Source organism: Mytilus californianus, unplaced genomic scaffold (assembly GCF_021869535.1).
Source record: "Mytilus californianus isolate M0D057914Y unplaced genomic scaffold, xbMytCali1.0.p SCAF_38, whole genome shotgun sequence".
Taxonomy (NCBI): domain Eukaryota; kingdom Metazoa; phylum Mollusca; class Bivalvia; order Mytilida; family Mytilidae; genus Mytilus; species Mytilus californianus.
Window position 1 is genome coordinate 493,207 of NW_026262688.1, and position 15,673 is coordinate 508,879.

Consider the following 15,673-nt stretch of genomic DNA (forward strand, 5'->3'; position numbering starts at 1 on the left):
AAGGATTTATCAATACGTAGCCACGTCAGGATTTCTGTTCTTCAAAATACATGCGCATGCCCATTCTGTTTTTGCTTTCTAACCGCCAAATATTAAAGGGATCGCCAGCCATTGAATAGTATACACCGGTTATTAAAAAGGTATGATGACTATATTACCTTGTACTCTTATATCAGGAAAGAAAGAAATAAACGGACGGTAAAAAATGATTATTTGCCCGTCGCTTTTGTATAATAATGCTGAATATTTACCCTCTGTCACTCCCTTTGTTTTAGATTGTATGAACACAATAATATAAGTTTGTCTAAAATAGGCATAAAACCTATGGCATGAGGATTAGTTTCACAACCTGTAAAAGAAGAAAAAGATTATAAAAGAGGGGCGAAAGATACCAGAGGGACAGTCGAACTCATAGATCTAAAAATAAAATGACAACGCTATGGCTAAAAAAGAAAAAGACAAACAGATAAATATAAGTATATAAAATACATCATAGAAAACTAAAGACTAAGCAACACGAACCCCACTAAAAACTGGGGGTGGTCTCAGGTGCTCCGGAAGGGTAAGCAGATCCTGCTTTACATGTGGCACCCGTCGTGTTGCTCATGTTATTACAAACCCGCTAAATAGTCTTATTCAGTAGGTCATATTCGTGAAAAGGGAACGGGATTGTAGTTACGACATAAGGAACATATCCGATATCATCTGTGAAACGGATATTCCATAACGGTCAACCAACTCGTGATGGCGTCCGTAAAATTTACGAAGGGATGATTTCAACTTCACCATTTCGAACTCTTGGTTTCAAAGCTTCCTTGTGAGAAGCAACCCTCTATCAAGGAAATCATGATAGGAAATACAAGAATACAAAGGATAATCGCATTGGGTCATTGTTTTATTTATTAACATACAAAGGAGGTTTATACATTATGTACTTATCTTAAACAAAAAGTGATGACATTGTCAATGTGTTTCTATTCTCCTTTACACAGGTATTGATTCATTAAGATTTACACTAACTCCGAATAAGAGTAAAACACAATTTGGAGCCAACATTAATGATTTTTTAACAGAAGATTGAGAATATGTTATATTTCATACGAGGATAAGGGAGACAAAGAGGAAGGAGAAAATAAACTACTGATAAGAAATAAATCAGATCACATTACACTTTTAATAAGTTACAAGATGAAATACTTTATGAGGTAACAGACAATAAAGTGGACAAAGAAACATGTAACAGAATTAAAAAATCACTAGATAAACATAAGACATAATAACGTAAAGCAAAGATGCATTTTATTTCGAACTAAAATTTTCAGAAACCTATTTCTATGGTTTACCAAAATTCACAAAAGTACGTAAACTTCAAATCCAGATCATTTAAAATTTCAACCTATGTTGGCGGATCAAATAAGGTGTCACAGAATTAAAGCAATTTCATAGACATTATACTTCAACATCGCGAAGTTCCACATTTTATACGAAACGATTTTGAATTGTCAATCATCTACCGAAAACAATAAATGCAAATTCAGAACTCAATACTTTTGATGTTGTCAGTCTTTCCACAAAGACGGAGCCTACTATCATCAGAAAAAGGAACAACTATGTGTACTAAAATGGCGGCTACAGATGCTACTTTGGTTCTGGGATATTTCGAACATAAATATATAATGTAAGAAAAACTGAATCATAAATATGGAAATGAATTTGCCTCTTACATATAGACGTCAAAACTAGTTGTGTTTTCTTTACGAATGTTTTATCATTTGGAATTCGGATATATCTTCGACCTTTATATTTATTTTCCGATTAAACGGTATCTTCGTTATTTGTTCTTTGGGTTTGTCGACTCGTATCCTTTTTCCTTGTATTGTATGTTTCACCTTTTCCATTTATCCTTGTAAAGTATAAAATTCAGAATGGAAATGGGGAATGTGTCAAAGAGACAACAACCCGACCATAGAAAAGGCAACAGCAGAAGGTCACCAACAGGTCTTCATAAACATTTATGCATACTTACTGATATAATAATGCTTATGGACAACTTATTACTGCGGTGAATGACATAGTCTATTCAAATTTATGTACTGCCTAACAATTATCTTAACATATTTTTTTTAGGTACCTGCTCTGAAATATTTTTAGCTTGGACGTTCATTGGTTCTATGATTTGTACGCTGATATGTTCTGTTTTGTGGCCCATATGGAATACGTGTAATTAGACGCTTTTTTAAAGACACAAAGACACACATTAGCCTATGTATATAAAAGTAACGCTTGGGATCAATCAAGACTAACCTCATTTAAAATAGAGGTTAAAAAAGGATGGAGAGGAATTTGACAGGACAAGTTTTACCTTAATAGAGATTAACTTTATAACAGGCCTGATTAACCAGCATATTTCATTAATATCGGATCGTCTAGAACTGTCGCTACTCCACAAAAATCTGCTGAAATATTTTTGAATACGATATCATTTGAAACTGTTATCTTAATCAGTATGGTTACCCACATTTTAATTTTTGATAGTAATGAGCCTAACCAGTAACACAAATCGATAGTGTTTAAAAGTCTACTAAACACGTCTTATAAACATTATTTTCTATTGATCTATTGTAATCGTTTATGGATAAAATTAAGGAATAAATAGGAAGGGTGTAAACGTAACAAGAACAAAACAATGACAACAGAACAAGAAATGAATAAAAGAAGTGAATCAAGTTTAAGTTAAAACATTTTATATATTACTTCACCCTGGTTATATTGTATTCTAATATTTTTATTTCATAATTATATTGCCATTCATTTAATCATAAATCATTGCTTCAGTCTGTAGGCTTTCAGACGGAAACACGACAAGGTATAGGATTGTTATAACTTTGCAGAACAAAAACTGTTTTACAGTAAGTAATCAGTTATCCTATATTCAAGTTTATTTTCGGAGCTAGGATTATAGTGAAGTGATCTTTGACGACATAAATAAAACTCGAATGTGTGCAAACAAAGCTTGTTTACATTCTGTCACGGTTTACAGATAACATTATTTGTAATTCTTAGATATGCTAATATTAGAAAAAAAATAAGTGTGAAAATAATTTGAAGGTACTGATATCTAAAAAGTAAAATAACAAAAGTTCCAAAATATCTAAAGGTAAAAGCAAAAGCTTAAACACATCAAACGAATGAAAACATCTGTCATATTCCTGACTTGGTACAGGCATTTCCTCATGTTTTTATAGCTAGCTAAATCGCTCACTAGTAAGACAGTAGCATATAGTTCTATTATATTGACAGCAATGTGTGAACAAAACACAGACATAAGGTGAAAATGTCAAAAAATGGGGAAAGCAGTCAACATTGTGGTTTAATCTTAATCACTATAAAGCAAAATAACTACTTCAACAAAGGAAAACAAAAAGGCACAAAGACAAACTATAGAGAAAGGACATAAGCAAAAATGAAAGACAAAAATACAAAATATCATCAAAGAACAATTTATTTTTTTTTTAATTTCACTAACCAAGAATACCTTAATTTTTCAGACTGTCTGAAGCTAATTTTGAGAGTGGTTTTGTTGTTTACTGTTATCTTAATTCCGTATTTTTGGGGAAGAGATGAACAAGATTGTAAAGGCAAATATTTGTTTTTTTAATTTAAAATTTGAATATAAGTAAAAGCAAATGGTAGAATCTTAATTTAGCATCACCCACAAAAGAATGGAAACGAGAAAGTGGTATATGTTTAATCTATGTACCATAGAGAGATAGTCACCGAACAAGACACATAGCGATTCACTTTATGTTTGTTTAAATCTGATGTTGTTATTGCTGATTATTCCCAGGATTTCACACATATATCTACCGCTTTATTGTTTTCCTAGAATGGGAAGGTTCGATAAGGTAAAAGAAGCTATGTATATCTAGCTTACATTTAAAATTAATATTTATTATCCATTATAACATGTATAATACATAATATATAATGCACCGCTATAACAATAACTTAGAAGGTGATATTTATCTTTGGTAAAACTTAACAAAGATTAATCATCAATCCTTAAAGGACGTCACATATAGCACAAATTTGGAATCATTATGCGCAAACGTCGACAAAAAGATCTTTTGACATCATACATAAAAATAAAGTGATGTGGTATGATTGCCAATGAAACAACTTTCCGCTACAGTTAAAGTGAAGTGGATGTATGTAAGCAATTCCAAATATAATTATATGATTAAGAGCACATAGCTACAAGTTCTATATAAACGAAAGGCGCATCTGGAGTACAAAATTCTGATATCTTTAAAGGTTTTTACACACACTGTGTCGATGCCACTACTGGCAAGGTTTGTTTTTCTTCTTCGAGGGTAATACCTTGACTTTACTGTAAGCAAATTGCCAGAAAGGACTGAATTTAACGCAGTTGATAAGTCTCAAACTTGACTGAAAGACTGAACATAATAACTCCATAATATTTTGTTCAGACTTTTCAGGTGATTTTAAGATCAAAATGACTGTTTCTGTCTAAAATTCATTTATTAGTAAAAGTTCTGCAATTATTGTTATATTTCACTTTTTATATGGCTATATGAAAATAAAACAAGCAGACCGACATGGCTGCAAACAAAGTGTCTAGATTCTACCACATTTTATGCGATTGATTTGTCCAAATATTGATATTATTTGATTCCTTCTTTTTCTTCTTTCCCTGTCTCCAGTGTTCAATTGTTTTAGATAGGTTAAGATCACAATGTCTGTTTCATTTCACAATATTATAACACATATTTCAAAAAAAGAAGATAGTATGCTTGTCAATGGAATAACTACGCACCAGAGTCGAAAGGCTGTTTGTAAGCATCTATAGGCTAACATACTTCATTGAACAATAAACAAAATCCATACAGTATAGAAAGCTATTAAAGGCCATGACAAGACAACAAGTTGGACAATTCAAACAAAAACTCAGATGGCATGATCTGATTTAAGTAAAACAAACCCTTAACATAACACGTCAGATGGTGCTGGTCGAGCTAAAACCAGTTACTAGTACTCCCAATGCATTTGAGTTCAACTTCTATTTTTTATGGGTTCGTGTTGCTAAGTATTAGATTTCATATGAGTGTTTTGTAGACTGCTTCCCTGTTTTTAGATTGCTTGTTTGATGTCATCACCATGTCCACTTCCTAAAGAGACCGAAATTGTAACATCAGATCCGAAACAATTGGAAAAAATGTATAATATAAGTGTTTTATTTTATTTATGTTCATATATTCTAATGATGCTGTTCTTTTTATTGCAGAGAAAGAAGTTTTCATACCTTTCGGTTTCATCATGACTGCTGTTTTTGTGATGTGTAGTTTTATCGGTTGGTACACATATTTTAGTTAACTTTTCCAAAAGAATCCACACAAAAAAAAATTCTAGCAAATAACAATCGGCTCGAAAAAGCCTCTTAAAGCCTCTTCCAACTTGAAGTCAAAATACAAAAAAAAAGAAAATATCAAGAAAGGTAAACAAAATAACCGAATTTAAAATATCAATGTTGGATTTTAATATTTGTACTTGCATACTGTCACGCCGAGTTTACACAGTTAACCAGGATTAACAAGGATACTAGATTATTCACTAGCTATGTATAGATGACTGTGTTTTATACATATTGGCATCGCAAAATATTAGCCGCAATTCACAATGTGAACCTTTACATCGAGTGAGCATAGCGAACGAGCAAAAATGCTTCATATTGTGTCGAGCGGGTTATATTTGAATATATCTACAATGTATACGAAGTAAATCCGATAATCTGTTAATCGTACTATTTCTAGTCTTTAACATAATCAACAGAAGGTTTTACGTATGAAAGTAAGCTTTATCGTGTCACACATTGTGACTTCACTGATAATATCTGCTCACATCTCAAAGCCTTGATACGAAAATTACGGAGCGGCTGAGGAGGTTGGTAGATACAAGCGAAGGGAAGGACGGTAAATGAACTAATTACGCAAACTATGTCTAGAATTTATTAAACACGCACAAACGTGTCTGTCCCGCCAAATGTGTCCGATTCCCCTAAACGTGTACATATGATGTTACGGAACTGCAAAACATATCTAGGTGCTATAGAGCTCAAAAACCTGGCCTTTTTAAGAACACCAAATCGTGTTCATTTAAAAAAAACAAAGTGCTTAACCGTGTTCAATCCCCTAAACGTGCCCGATTCCCTCAAACATGGCAAATCACATCATAATACAAGTGCTACCTCTCTTTGAAGATCAATCTGTTCCTGCACGCATCAAAATGAAGTTTTCGACACATAAGCTAGGGCAACAAACGTGTCCACCATTATTTAAAAGTGATTCGTAATTACATAATGTTATTTAATAACAAATCAAATTTAGTTATCGCTATTTCATTGAAGACTACTCTTTTCACTCTTTCATCTATATTCCAATCCCCAAAGATTGACTGGAGAATAGCAATATGGTCTTTTTCTGACCGGTAGTAGAACCTTTGTCGAAATGGGGTGTCCTTTTTGGTACACGGGATATAAAAGTACGCAGCTATGTCCTGTTAGAATGGGAACATTCAATCTGATACATCGTGTAGGGAGAGTGTCCTATCCCTCTCTCAGCACATTAAGAACCCTTGAGGGGTCCGTCGGTGGTTTGTCGCAAGGCAACTTTTTTGTCCTTATCCATATACCCTCAGTTTCCAGTGGCAGTCAAAATGTTCCCATTTTTATTTCGAACGGCCTCTATTATATAAAGGGTTGAGCGTATGAAAGGGTGTCATCCTTTTCATGAATTCTTTAAAAAAAAAATCAAGTAGTCTTTCCTGGTGCAATATCCTAATATATAATCAATAAAGTTAGTCGTCACCGGAGTGTATTCGTGCACAAGAATTCAATTATTAGAATAATTTAACTGTACAAAATAAATTGCAACGTCTATGTTCGCTCTAAATATGAATGAAATATTTGACACTAGACATATAAGCAACCAACAGTAAAGACGTTATTTATGTTGCAAATTAAACTTGCAATTATGCACTAGCGGGGTGGAGATTTTTTTAGTGCTGCATAGAATATATATATATATATATATATATGTCTTCATACCTAAAATAGCATGTACTGTTTTACAACTCTAGATTCTAGTGACGAGGAAAGGTAACACTAGGCCACCGAAAGCTAAATTATTAAGTTCAGTCTAGGTGGCCGTGTGGTCTAGAGGTCTGGACACAGTGCAGGCGGTGTTGTTTAGATATCCCAATAGCATGAGTTCGAATTCCGACGAGGGAAGAACAAAAATTTGCTTCAGCAAATAAGTAGATTCTACATTGTTGTGCTGATATTTAGAGTAATTATATATAGTCTATCCTAAATTGAACATTAATTGTCGAAATCCGGATATGGTGTAAAAATTTTAATTTACTTTCATTTTCATGTTGACAATCTATTTATATACATTTTCTATTTATACTTTCACTATTACTTCCCTTTCATAACAACTACTATACTATGACGTTGTCACAAGACAACCCGATTGTACACTTAAGTATGTTCAATGTATTATTTGTATCCTGATGACGGTGCCCTAGGCACCGAAACATGTCGATCAATAAATTTTCTGCAGCAGTCCCTCCAGTGTTGTTGTTATAAGACTTTCTACATTAAATAAATATGATTCACAGAATACTTCCGCGAACCTTATTCTTATTGTACTTGAAATGAAAAGACTATTCGTTAAATGTAAATTAGGGAGATGTTAACGTCAAGAAACAAAGCACATGCTCATTTAAAATAAATATTTTTCTATCAATATTTAGATAAATATTTAATTTACTTTTTTAGAGGACTAGATACTCAGTACATACTACACCTTTTTAATACTACATGCATGCATGCAGTCCAACTGGTGTCAGATAGTACCATAAAGCTAGTAACTTAGCATTGGTTGAATTCAAATTATACAATTTGTCCGTACAAGTTTAGCTCCGAAGAAATGCTTTTTCAAAATTAGAAAGAAATACAACTCAAACTCAAACAATTTCAATTAAATCATTATAGTGAGAATATTTAATTACTCATTCAACTCTTTTCGAATATCAAGGTAATTGTGAACGACAAAATAGAGCACCGATGCTACATGTACAAGAAGACAATAGGTCAAATGATGACTCATAAGTATGTATAAAATTAATTATGTGACTGTGTGTTTTTCTTATATCAGAACACGAATCATCAAAACCGATCTAAATTCTAGTTGAAGTGATTATTCGAATGATTTAAATTTTTGTATATATTTTTTTTTTGTTTTGTGATTTCTGTATTGTTTCTGATAGGGTCTAATGGTGGAATCAGGTGTTATTTTCTAGGTTACTGTGAAACTGCCTATTCTAGAGGTGGCGTGAATCAGATGTGGATACTAAAAATTTCCAAAGATCTTTTAGAGTACATACAATCTAAGACTCCCTCATCTTGCAATAGTATTAAAACATTTGACTTTTCTACACTTTACACAAGTATTCCCCATTCCAAACTAAAAGACAAATTGAAAGAGTTGGTATTACTTTGTTTCATTAAAAAGAATGGCGAACGTAGATACAAGTATCTTGTCTTGGGGAGGGATAAATCCTACTTTGTAAAGAATCACTCTGATTCAAACAAAAAATTCTCTGAAACTGACATTATTAAGATGCTTGATTTCTTGATTGACAACATATATGTTACGTTTGGAGGACGTATTTTTCAACAGACTGTCAGAATTCCAATGGGAACCAATTGTGCCCCACTTCTTGCCGACTTGTTTCTTTATTATTATGAGGCTGACTTCATACAGGAACTTCTTAGGAAGAAAAATAAGAAGTTAGCAATATCCTTTAACTTTACGTTCCGCTATATAGATGATGTTCCTCATTAAATAATACAACATTTGGTGACTATGTTGAACGAATCTATCCCATCGAACTAGAGATAAAGGATACTACAGATACATTTAAGTCTGACTCATATCTTGACTTACATCTAGAAATTGACAATGAGGATCGGTTGAAAACAAAACTTTACGACAAAAGTTATTATTTAGTAAAGGTCTTAAAAAATATAAATTGTTTAAGAGAATGTTAATGCATGCTTTGAATAAAATTAATTTCGTATTAATGATCATTATATTTATACAGATATAAATGTGGGCGAAAATATTTGTGCTATTTAATATTAAAGATATGAAAATATTTGAACAGTGTGTAAATCTGTCGATTTTGTTATATAACTGATTGTGATATTTTGACTAGTGTGAAATTGCATGACGACGATGTTTGAATAGCAGGTCTCAGGAAACATATGACGTAAACACGATGCAATATTTTGGTCGTATAAAGGTAATTGCCGTTTTATAATGGTTGACTATAATTTAACGTCGAAGGTTGTCAAGTGAATTATAACGTAATTTTATAAATATGTCAGGAAAATGACAGTTGTTTGCATTTCGCTTGATGTGTTGGAGATTTTGATTTTGTCATTTGATAAAAGACTCTCCGTTTTGAATTTTCCTAGGAGCTCGATATTTTCGTTATTTTACTTTTTACATAAAAGTAACTAACAAAACAATATGTGCACATACAGAAATGATAAAACAATTTGTTCCTCGATTCATACTTCTAGTATATATGTCTGTTTTTGAGATCATACTTATGTCAAGTGATTGTTATTTTAATTGCACATATACCCATGTACTGTATTGATATATATGTATATGAATGAGAGTTGTTTACGATCGACACTTAAAAAAAACAAAGCACAACTTATTTACTTTTTTTAACAAAAAATGACAGTACATCTTTCCACAACATATTCTTTAGAAATCATCCCGATTTCTTTAAACATAGGAACGAAATGTATTCATTTTAATCTATGCTATCTATATAAAGTAAACAATACAAGCTATCCGTAAACTGTTTTTTATTTCTCATAGTTATATGGTTGATGATTATGATAAATGAGAAGATGATCTTGGTGAAGGGCGAAAACTTCAAGCCAGTGCACTTAAAATATATATTTTGCTCATTGTTGAAGGTCTTGTGGTGATCTATAATATTCATTTCTATGTCATTTTATCTCTTCTGGAGAGTTGTCTCATTGGCAAATATACCACATCTTCCTATTTTTATATTGTATATATGGTCATTAATTATGTTTGGTTTTTCTCTTTCTTTCCATTTTTGGAAACGTCATCATTAACTCATATATATATATATATATATATATATATATACCTACATTTGGGTAGTAAGATGCACACCTCGGGGGTACAAATGGACATTAACTGTACACCTCAGTATACTGTACAGTTGAGCTGTACACCTTAACTTTAGGTATATGTAAAAAAAAAAGTATAAATATTAGCAATGTCAAACTAATGCCACACGAAGGATCGATATATTGCGATCACAAAACGGTCTTGGTGGTAAAAAACTATTGAGGAATAAGAAAGATATTGATTTCTGAAGTGACATACCCCCATTTTTCTATATATGTCACTTTGCACCAAATCGGTACAAACCGAGTTAAAGTGTACACTAACTTTAATCACGATTAATTATTGGTTCCCCCATATATATGTTATGAAATTTGCACTCAAATGATAGCTTAATATATCTTTCATTTTTTGATACTTCAAACAAGCATCGGAACTTATCCGTTAAGAAATAATCTAAGATATATAATCGATCCTGACATATATATGCATGGTTTTCGATCGGCTTGAAAAAGATATACACATCCGGGCATTTGAATGTTTGTTTTCGTTTTAAAACAAAATGGAGGATGTCCAAGCGATGACCTATATCATCATTTAGCCGTCGGATAATGGTTTACAATGATTGAAATACGTAAATTAATGTAAGTTTTTATTCAATTATATGAAATAACGACTTCAACAAACAAAAGTATTCCTGAAAGAAGAAACAACGATCGTCGTTAACAATTGCCTGACATCTGTATCCTACGACTTTTATATCCATTCTAATTGATAATTCAGTGTTAGATAATTAAAATATATATTGTTCTCATCAATATATGTATAAGCCTGAATAGTTGGGCAACAATCTATAAAATGGGGGCGAATCTTGTCTATAAACAATTACAAAAAAGGGGGGACACATGCGTATGATCAATCTGAAAATGATTGAGACAAAATTGTTGTTATTGTTTGTTTTTCTTGTCCCATCTCCAATACGCTTTTTTAGCTCACCAGAGCCTGAAGGGCCACTAGTGAGCTTATGCCATCACTTGGCGTCCGTCGTCGTCCGTCGTCTGTCTGTCGTCGTCTGTCGTCGTAAACTATTTAAAAAATCTTCTTCTCTGAAACTACTAGGCCAAATACATTTAAACTTAAACTAAATATTCCTTAGGGTATCTTGTTTATAAATTGTATCCAAAGTTTTGATCTATCGTCAAACATGGCCGCCATGGCTAAAAATAGAACATAGGGGTCAAATGCATTTTTTGGCTTATTTCTCAAAAACTAAAGCTTTCATAGCACATCTAACTGGGATTAAATTGTTCAATTGGTCAAGATCTATCAGCCCTGAAAATTTCAGACGAATCGAACAACCCATTGTTGGGTTGCTGCCACTAAATTTGGTAGTTTTAAGGAAATTTTGCAGGTTTGTGTTATTATCTTGAATATTATCATAGATAGATATAAACTGTAAACAGCAATAATGTTCAGCAAAGTAAGTTCTACAAAAAAGTTAATCAGACCATAATTGTCAATTGACCCCTTAAGGAGTTATTGCCCGTTAAAGACAATTTTACACAATTTGTTCATTAAGTTTGCTAACATTTAAAAATCTTCTCTGAAACTACTGGGCCAATTACCTTCAAACTTTAACTAAATGTGCCTTATGGTATCTTGTTTATAAATTGTATCCGAAGTTTTGATCCATTGACAAACATGGCCGCCATGGCTAAAAATAGAACATAGGGGTCAAATGCAGTTTTTCGCTTATATTTCAAAAACTAAATCTATTAGAGCAAATCGGACATGGGGTACAATTGTTCAATTGGTCTAGATCTATCAGCTCTGAAAATTTCAGGCGAATCGAACAACCCATTGATGGGTTGCTGCAACCGAATTGGTAGTTTTAACAAAATTTTGTAGTTTTTTGTTATTATCTTGAATATTATTATAGATATATATATAAATTGTAAGCAGCGATAATGTTCAGCAAAGTAAGATCTACAAAAACGTTAATATGACCAAAATTGTCAATTGACCACTTAAGGAGTTATTGCCCTTTTTCAGTGAATAAGTTCATGGTCAAAGGTCAATGTCAGGTTATAAATTTTGATTTTGGCTTATCCTTGCTTCTTTTCAGAAACATCATAAGCATGATTAGGTATGGACAATTTTTTCTCCTTATTTTGTTAGTTGCAGCATGTCTCAAAATGTTATTTTAGTTATAAAGGGTGCGTTAACTTTTGATGGGACTTTCCACCCCTCTTATACTTAAAATTAGCTGTATTGGGATAGAACTCATTTCCGATATTATAGTGGAGACTTGGGGTCATTTGATTTAAAGTCCCTGCTTTATGACCATGAAATGTATTCAAGGGCAAAGGTAAATTTGACGTTCTATATTTTGACCTTTACTCTATCTCATTATTTATACATGATAGAGCCATTGGGTCTTAAAAATAAGGTTGGAAGACATATGACATTGAAAATGTCAACCAGATGTAACCTTTTAACAACTTATCTCCCTTATTTGAAGAAAAAGGTTATGGGAACTATATATTTTTGGAATCAGTGTAAAGTTAGCTATTATTTGAAACTGAAGGTGACTTTGGTATACTGGAATTGGCTTATTATCTCCCCAAGTTGATGTAAATTTTGCTTTTAAAATTATATTTTCAAAATAAGTGTGTGATTTACTATTATTTAAGATGGGACATACTGTTTTAAAAATATATTTAAAAAAAAATAATTAAAAAAATATATTTTTAAAAAACTTTATTTAGTCGTTGAACTTGTCAATCTATTTTTTAAAAAGTAATAATTTTATATAAATGAAAAATTAATATTTTAATGTTACATTTGGTTAAGTCAGATCAACATTGCTAATAAAACATTATGAATTTAATTTTACACTTATGTTATTAAAACATAAAAATTTTAAGTTTTTTTGTGTCATTTTAAACTAATACAATGTATGTAATGTGTTTAAGCATCATGGAATACTTTGGGAGTTAAAAAATGCAGACTTTAAGCATAGTGAGTACATAATTTCTTCTTGTATAAGTCATAAAAACCTACATGGCTGTATGTTGAAAGATAAAAAAAAATTATGCACCAACATAAGAACAAAGTAATGAGGATTGACATTTTGAAAGAAATGCATATTTATACAACTGAATGAGTTAGTTTGCCAGTGTTACTTATTACTTAACTTTTTTAATTTTTGCAAATCAAAATGCGGAAATATTTCATTGTGCATTTATACATAAGACAACTTGTAAATGAATGCTATCATAGTTTCTTGGTTAAAAAATAATGTCACAAGTGTGGGACATTAAGTTATAGAATGTGTAGTAATTAAACATTTAATTAGTATATGTTGATTTTATTAAACATTAAATTTATATTATAAAAACTAATGTTTTTCAAAAATGATATTTAGGTAAAAACTCTATCATATCAATTAAACACTATAAATTCATTCAAATACCAATTTTATCATTATGACGCTGCATGTACATTAAAAATTTTACTTAAAATTCACAACAACAACCAACGTTATTAAAACATAAAAATAATTACGTTATAGATAGGTTACTAAATAATATGTTTTAACATTTGCTGGAATGACAGTCATCACGAACAACCGATACAAATGTGGCAGTACATGATGTAGGTTAAATTGCAAGTCAAACATTTCACTTTGCCATTTTCCTTTGTGATTTAATTATATCTTTCAGTAACTGCCTTGCTTTGGATGAAAATTACTTTTTCATCCTCCAAATAGTATTGTTTCCATCCAAACATTTTATTGAAAACATAAGATGTGGTATTATGCTGTTTGCTAAGATTCTCTATTTACTGTCCATTACTGGTATAAGTTTCAACTCATCTTTTAATATCCAAGGATCACTATTTATTGGTAAGGCAGCAATCGCAAACAACTGACACTGCAATGTGGCAGCTAGTGAATGTCGGTTTTGAACACCAAACAATTCCTCTTTTCTTTTGGATGTAATGCAATCTTTCAGTTACTGTCATGTTTTGGATGAAAAGTGCTTTTTTATCTTCAAAACTGTTATGTTTTCTTCCAATGGTTTTGTCGGAAACATATGAAGTGGTATTATGTTGTCTGCTTAGATTCTCTATTTAATGTCCATCACTAATGTACGGTTCAATTTGTCTTTCAATATCCTATGACTGAAATGGAAAAGCACAACATAATTAAAAACCAATTGTTCAGAGAACAATTGAAGGTCTTTCCACCAAAAACCATGTATTTTAATATTAAAAGTAGTAAAATTAGGTTTAAAATGTCATTTCAATCGTCAAATGATAGCTTATTGTACGCTTATTCCAAAAATATATGGTTTCTATATAATTTTTTTTAAATAAGGGAGATAATTTGTTACTTCCGGTTTGAAAAATGTTACTTCCGATTCTATTTGAATATTTACTTGACACTGATTCCAAAAATATCTGGTTCTATATACTTTTATATTAATAAAGTACAAAAAAAAACTACTTCCGGTTTACACAAGGTCACCTCCGGTTGTTTTTTTTCAAGGTTAAATGGTTTGAAACCTACTGCAAAAAGTCTCATGGCTTTATCATATAAACATATGAAGTAAAAGCAAAGGTCAAAATCTAGAACGTCAAATTAAGCTATGACCTTGAGATCAATTTCAAGGTCATTAACCAAGGACCTCAAATCAAAAGACCATAGGTCTTAATTATATTTGGTTAATGAGTTATATCATGATACGCATATTTTTAAATACAAGAGGGGAGAAAACTCCCTTTTACGTTCAACGTACCATTGCAATCGAAATTTACGTGTTACGACATGTCGCAACTAACAATTTAGTAAAACTAATTTGTCTATATCTTATACGGTTTTTGGAAATAAGTGAAAATAAGCCAAATTCAAAAATAAGAATATGACCTTGACCTTTTACCTTGACCTAATTTTCATTTTTTTGGACCAAGAACCTCAAATCAAAAGATCCTAGGTCTCTATCACTTATGGTTTACAAGATAGAAATGCATATCACTTATATCAAATACATAAGGGGAAATAACTCTCATATGGAGTGTTCATATCGCTTAGGACAAATCATGCCAAGGATATAACGAGCAATTTTATAAAATAAATTTGTCGCTTTCTTTTACGGTTACGGAGGAGATGCAGTCACAAGGAAAACAGTGTTCGGGGAGATAACTCCTACAAAGAAAAGTATTTTTTTACGCAGGGTAAATTTCAAAGGTGCATAAACTGTTCGATATCATATACAAATATCTAAGCAACATATTGCGAAACAAATATTTATCGCAAGAACAAAATTAGGCTGAAGAAAGAAAAAAAAAATAATCAGAACAAATACAATAGGTCTTTCCACAGAAAAATGGAAAGACCTAATTATACA